Source organism: Rhinoderma darwinii, chromosome 3, assembly GCF_050947455.1.
Source record: "Rhinoderma darwinii isolate aRhiDar2 chromosome 3, aRhiDar2.hap1, whole genome shotgun sequence".
NCBI lineage: Eukaryota > Metazoa > Chordata > Amphibia > Anura > Rhinodermatidae > Rhinoderma > Rhinoderma darwinii.
The window spans coordinates 389,805,745-389,812,672 of NC_134689.1; the positions used below are offsets into that span (position 1 = coordinate 389,805,745).

The 6,928-nt window shown below is 44.2% G+C and overlaps 1 non-coding gene across 1 annotated transcript; it reads right to left on the reverse strand.

Moving 5' to 3' along the window:
- Positions 1-1,346: 1,346 nt before the first annotated feature.
- Positions 1,347-1,480, reverse strand: LOC142751335 (U4 spliceosomal RNA). The gene has a single exon (XR_012882886.1). It is a non-coding gene; the product is annotated as a U4 spliceosomal RNA (small nuclear RNA).
- Between the last annotated feature and the right edge of the window lie 5,448 nt (positions 1,481-6,928).

Sequence of the window (6,928 nt, forward strand, 5' to 3'; positions counted from 1 at the left end):
TTATGCTGCCATCAAGTGGTGCAAGTTGGTATTTTCCTAGAAGCTTCCAGAAGATGGGAGGAGTTTAGTTTACATATTGTGAACACTTCCTCCTTAGAGGAGCAGTTGGAGCGAGTGAGCGGTGGAGGAAGTAGTGAGCAGTTCTGCTGCAAGATCAGCACATGGCAGTTAAGCTCCTGAAGACAGTGGAGCAACTCTGTGAGGAAATAAAGCAGGAAGGAGAAAGAAATCTCATTGCCAGGACCTGGGACTTCAGAATCTCTCAGGCTGAGTAACTCCAGAGGTTGGTAACAGAGCCAGACACTCCGACAGGGTTAAAAGGTACTGATTTGGGATGGCAAAGCCATATACCGCATATATTCTTGGGATCCACCACAGGTACAACAGAGTAGTAACTACTATAGTGTGGAAACCGCCATACTTGCACTTCACTGTATAGTAGATTGACATTATCACAGGACCTTGTACCTCCATTTTGTGTGGGCTTGTAGCGAACATTTTGCACTTAAGTTGTCTGCTTCAAGCTCAGTCTGTAACTGCTACCGCAGACTCCTGCCTACCTTTGCACACCTAACGTCAAGGACACCCCAAAAACAGGACAGGAGCAGACACGGAGTGTGCCGAGGGATTTAGAGACCACAGCATCATGGTGCAAGCCCCTGGGAGAGTGGGAAGGCCTGTCTGCCACCATGATTCACACAGAGCCCAGCTGGCAGCCTTTTTGTGGGCCTATACCTTTCCCATTCATTCTCAGGTCTCTTGCTCGCACACTACAATCAATCGAGGGGAAAAGTGGGTTCGGGGGGTTCAGTTTCTGGGACAAATTCACCTACCCTGCTTGGGGAGAGCAAAGCAATCTGAACTCTAAATACTTCTGTTGCTCACACTAAGGCCGGATTTACACGAGCGTGTGCGTTTTGCGTGCGCAAAAAACACGGCGTTTTGCGCTTGCAAAAGGTACTTAACAGCTCTGTGTGTCAGCCCCGTATGATGCGCGGCTGTGTGATTTTCGCGCAGCCGCCATCATTATGACTCTGTTTGTATGTTTGTAAACAGAAAAGCACGTGGTGCTTTTCTGTTTTCATTCATGCTTTTTACTGCTGTTGCGCGAATCACGCGCGTCCCACGGAAGTGCTTCCGTGGGACGCGCGTGATTTTCACGCACCCATTGACTTCAATTGGTGCGTGATGCGCGAACAACGCTCAAATATCAGACACGCTGCGTGATAATCACTGACAGTCTGCACGGCCCCATAGACTAACATAGGTCCATGCGAGGCGCGTGAAAATCACGCGCGTAGCATGGACGTATTTCACGTTTGTCTAAATAAGCCCTAAAGATGAAGTCCCCTGAGAGACCAGCAACAATTGCCGATGCTGACTGTATTTCAAGTCATCTTGGCGGGGTGTTGGGAAGTTTTCAACTAGCAATAATCACACCTCGGTTAAACCTCATGAGATTATATATATATATATATATATATATATATATATATATATATATATATATATATATATATACAAACACATCTAGTAAATCAATCCACTTTCCTTCAGCAGATTGTTGATCTAATAGGCCCTGTTCACACTGAGTTTTTTGCAAGCAGAAAATTCCTTCTGTAAAAACTGACCCTGGAGGTTTTAATTTTTGACGTGGTTTTCCAGGCGGTTTTCACATGCATGATGTCCTTCTGGGGGTTGTACTTCCTATGAAAGCTCCACCCAACACTGATGTAAACAGGCCCTGACTTAAGTCAAATAAAATTAAGGTCCTGTTCACATCAGCATTGGCTTTCCGTGCCAGTGCTAATGTTTTCCATTCATCACCATTCACCAGTCCACTGCGCTATTGATTCTGTCGTTAAACCGGCAACATGCCCGAATGGTGACGAAGGGAAACCATTAGCAATGTTGCCGTCACCATTGATATCAATGGTGATGGAAACGGAAGCTGTGGTTTCACTTTGACATTGCGTTGCGGGCTTCACCAGACGTAAACCTCCAACGGAACTCCGGAACGGAAAGGCAACGCTAATGTGAACAGGCCCTAACAGTAAAAAATACACACACACCATGCAAATAAATGTTAAAAGACATTATTTATTAAAACATAACATTAACAGTTTTACAACATATCTCTTATTAACCACCCACCATACTTTACCCCTACTTTACAACTTACCTGAAAACAAGGTGTCCACCTCCACCCACAGCTCAATTAATAAAAGTTATGGTAACGAGAGGGGGTGGAGGGTGTTGAGGCAGTAGGCTGTGGCCCACTGCTGGTAGGGGGGCATGGGAGAAAAGATTGAACAAATTGTGTTCCAGCAGTGGGCTAATAAGGAGCGGGGTAAGGGGTAGGATTGCCTAAATTTTGTCTCTGGGTGGCGGTGGAAACCGCGCCAGAAAATTGGCCACGTCAGGGACCTAAAGCCTGCCGGAAATGGGTGACAAGTCCACCCACTTCCGGCAGGGCGAGGGTGTGATGGAAGTCTGCCCCACGCCGAAACTGAAACACATGAAATCCTCTTGCCTTTCCGTTGGCAACTGGTGGCAGGAAGATGCCAACGTGTGACCAAAAAGGTCAAACCGGTCATCGGCGTCCACCCTCTGGATAAAGGACAAAGCCTCAGTCTCCACCTGCAGTTGCCTGTCCGTTACCCGGGGGGTCCTTCTATGTCCCCGCGTGGAAGAGGTGCAGGTAGGGGGGGGGGGGCGGGATCACTGACCTGGGTGGCCACAGGGGGGGCACCGTCATGTTGGAGTGGCACTGGTGAGGAGACGGTGTCTCCTCCCCCAGTGACATTTCAGTGGCCACCAAGCATCCCGCCAGTTCTTCTTCCCCCTCCGCTTCATAATGGGTGGAAGTAGGAGTGGGTTCCCTCTCCATCTGCTGCTGTTCATCTTGGCTGTCAGGGTCCTCAGCCTCTTGATAGTTGCCTTCAGTTCTGTGGAAAAAAATACATTAAGTACATAGGAAAACTCCTTTTTAAAATTCAAACATAGACATCAATACTTTTGGCCGTTGTCCCCTGCTAGGTAAGATGAACAGCAGCTCATCATGGTGAGGGACCTTGACTATTTTAGATGGAGATCCCCCACTCCTCTCGGTCTTCCGCAACACCTTCAGGAAGCGGTCCCGCACGCTCTTCCACCTTTTTTTCCACATCCTCTGCAAATTCAAAACTAAGTTACTTTTTAAAATACTAAAAAACAAACATGTTGATGAAGAGTTAAAATGAATGAAATTAAAAAAGTGACATACTCACCAATACGCCTTTGTTCAGAGGCAGAAAGGCTATTCCCGGCCGGGTACAGGGCCTTGCATATGTTCAGCCAGCTATTCCACGAGCATTACGGTCACTGTACCCAGCTGCGCCTTTGTCCCATAGATTGGGATGTGTCTGTACCTGTAATAAATTACATTAGAAAGGTTAGTTAAAATTACTCTACTAAACATTGTCCTGCATTTCCTAGCGGAAAATATGCAGCGTACAGTACAAGCAGAGTGGATGAGATTCACATATTAGACACATATTAGACACATGCATGCTGCTCAAAATAAACATAATATATATTATAGGAATAAGGTTAGGATCACAATAGCATCATTCAAACATGACTGGACCATAGTTCTAAAGTAATCTCACTAAATAATGTCCTTACCTGTTGTTTAGTAGTGCCGGACGTGTTGGACCAAAACATCGATACATTTCACATAGGGTAAGTTGGTCCTTGTCCAGACATCTGTCAGTAAAAGTAGGATGCAAATTCATGCAGTTACCACACTGACACCACGATTCCACAGGTTTTACTGACGTTGATGGACTGTGTCTCAGACTTTGCTCTTCTCGTTTTCTCATTGGCTGGAGTACAAGAATTTGATTTGGATCTGTATATTTTTGACACCTTCCTCGAAGTTCCTGATCTAATATCGCTCTCTAAAAAAAGAAACAATGTTGGCACTATAAAATGTAATGTAAGTCAACATTATGCGCATTGTGAGAACAGTACAGAAATCACCAGCTGTACATTGCGTTATTTTATCATTGATTTTGGAGTGGCCATGTACATCTAGGAATTAGATTTTGCATTATAAAATTGTGGCACCCAACATAGGTATATTCAACAGTGTGCGCTCCACTTACGTCAATGGTGAAGGTGAGTGAAAAGACACCAAAAATATAGGACACAATATTATGAATGGAATGGCCGACCAAAAGAGGTCCCACAAAAACTCCACTTTCGTACCGGTTTGGTTTATAGTAAAACCAGTAGATGGTGGTGTGCTTGGCCCCCCACAAATGAAAGAGTCAGCGTGCTATCCCACAGCACAGTGAAGCATTTCACAGACATCAACTGCACAAAGTCTTACCTCCTGGGCACTTTTTTTCTTTCTCCTCTGGGGTAAAAGTTGGTGGTATTCGTTTACGTATCGGTTGATTTTCATCAATGGATTTCAGAATTCTCTTTGGCGCCATAACTGACAAATACAAACAACATATCTCTCCCAAGACGTCAAATCAAAAACTGTATATGCTGCCACATGCCTCCCTGGATATGATGCCACACAGTATGCCTGTATATGATGCCACACAACCTCCTTTGATATGATGCCACACAGTATCCCTGTATATGATGCCACACAGCCTTACTGGGTATGATGCCACACAGTATCCCTGTATATGATGCCACACAGCCTTACTGGGTCTGATGCCGCACAACCTCCGTTGGTATGATGCCACAGGCTTCCCTGGCATGATGCTACTGGCCTCCGTTGGCATGATGCCACATGCCTCCGTTGGCATGATGCCACAGGCCTCCCTGGTATGATGCCACAGGCCTCCCTGGTATGATGCCAAAGGCTGCTAACACGAACGCACATGAACAGAACTTACCTGCTCCTGACGCGACCTCCGCTCTGCCAAAGTTCTTACTGGCTGTTCTTCTTGCGCCTTCGCCTCGCTGCACTGAACACATGACCGGAAGCCTCGGTCGGAAATCGTCATCTCACAGTCCGGCCGCGGCTTCCGGTCGACATGAACATGGCGCCGGATTTCGCTCTAGCGAAGACCTGACTTTTGGTCTGTGTGGGAGCGGCGCATGCGCCGCTCCCACATAGACCGCGTACGCTATAGTGGATGGAACGGCTCCCGTTCGCATTCTCTGTGTTAATCGACACACACAGAAATGGAAAAAAAAATGGCAGCCCCCATAGAGAAGTAAATGAAGTAAAAACGAAAAAAGTACAACACAACAACATACATGAATAACATTTCTTTATCTATCAAACTAAAACCCATAACATATAAAAAAAATTTTTTTGTGACACTGGTCCTTTAAAAACAGATTCCTCACATTCCACAACACTTCCTTAATCCCTTCCCGCCGCAGCCCTTTTTCAGATTTTCATTTTCGTTTTTCCCTCCCCACCTTCCAAAAGCCATAACTTTTTATTTTTCCGTTGATATAGTACTATGAGGGCTTGATTTTTGCGGGACGAGTTGTAGTTTTTCGTAGCACCATTTATTTTGCCATATAATGTACTAGGAAACGGGAAAAAAATTATTTGTGGGGTAGAAAATGAAGAAAACAGCTATTCCTCCATGGTTTTTTGCGCGTCGTTTTTACGGAATTCACTGTGCAATTAAAACAACATGTTAACTTTATTCTGCGGGTCAATACGATTACGGCGATACCAAATATATATATATAGTTCTGTATTTTACTACTTTTACAAGTAAAAACCTAAGTGTAAAAAAGAATTTATTTTGTGTCGCCAAATTCCGAGAGCCATATTTTTTTCTTTATTTTTCTGTCGATTTAAGTGGTATGAGGGCTTATTTTTTACGGGATAAGCTGTAGTTTTTAATACCGTTTTGATCACTTTTTATTTCATTTTTGTAGGAGATGAGGTGACCAAAAAATAGATTCTGGCGTTTACATTTTTATTTATTTTTTACGGCGTTTACCGTGCGGGTTAAATGATATAATGTAATAGTTCAGACTTTTAAGGACGCATCGATACCAGTTATGTTTGTTTATTTTTTCACTATGCTCTAGGGGAAAATGTTATGTTTTTTTTTACTTTTAATTAAAAAATTTTTTTTTTTTTTACATAAAACATTGTTTTTTTTTTTAGTCCTCTTAGGGCACTTCAACCAGCACATACTAATGTATTGCAGTATATTGTGATTCTGACAGCCCCCCCCCCCTCCCGCGCTCTTTCTAACTATTTAAATGCTGCGGTCGGTATTGACTGCAGCATTTAACGAGTTAAACTAATGGGATCGCGCTCAAGCGCGATGCCGCTCGTTACTCTGAAGTGTCGGCTGTACCATACAGCCGACACGGGCATCGTATGGAGCGGGTTCACTTCGTGAGCCCGTTCCATACTTCCCCCTACCAGACTTTGGTGTATGGATACGACACATGTTGGGAAGGGGTTAATAGATAACATTGTATACATAACCCTCTGATTCTTACCCCCACCCCCCCCCCAAACATGATAAACTCAAGACAACCTCCTAACCCCCACCAACTCTTTACATAATGGTACCAACCCTTTCCAAACCCGCTGCGCTAAATCACAATATCACAATTTCAAAAAATGTGCATAACACTCTCTCTCCCCCCACACACCCCTCTTGGACACTTCACTCCTCAATTCCACGCTTCATTTGAAATTCTCTCACCATTAATGCCCCATGCAGACTTTGCCACACAATCTCTCTGTCTATTCGTTATCCCATTAGCCATCACACTCTTCCAGACTTAGAGGCTCTGTCACCACATTATAAGTGGCCTATCTTGTACATAATGTGATCTGCGCTGTAATGTAGATTACAGCAGTGTTTTTTATTTAGAAAAACGATCATTTTTGACGTAGTTACGACCTATATTAGATTTATGCTAATGAGTTTCTTAA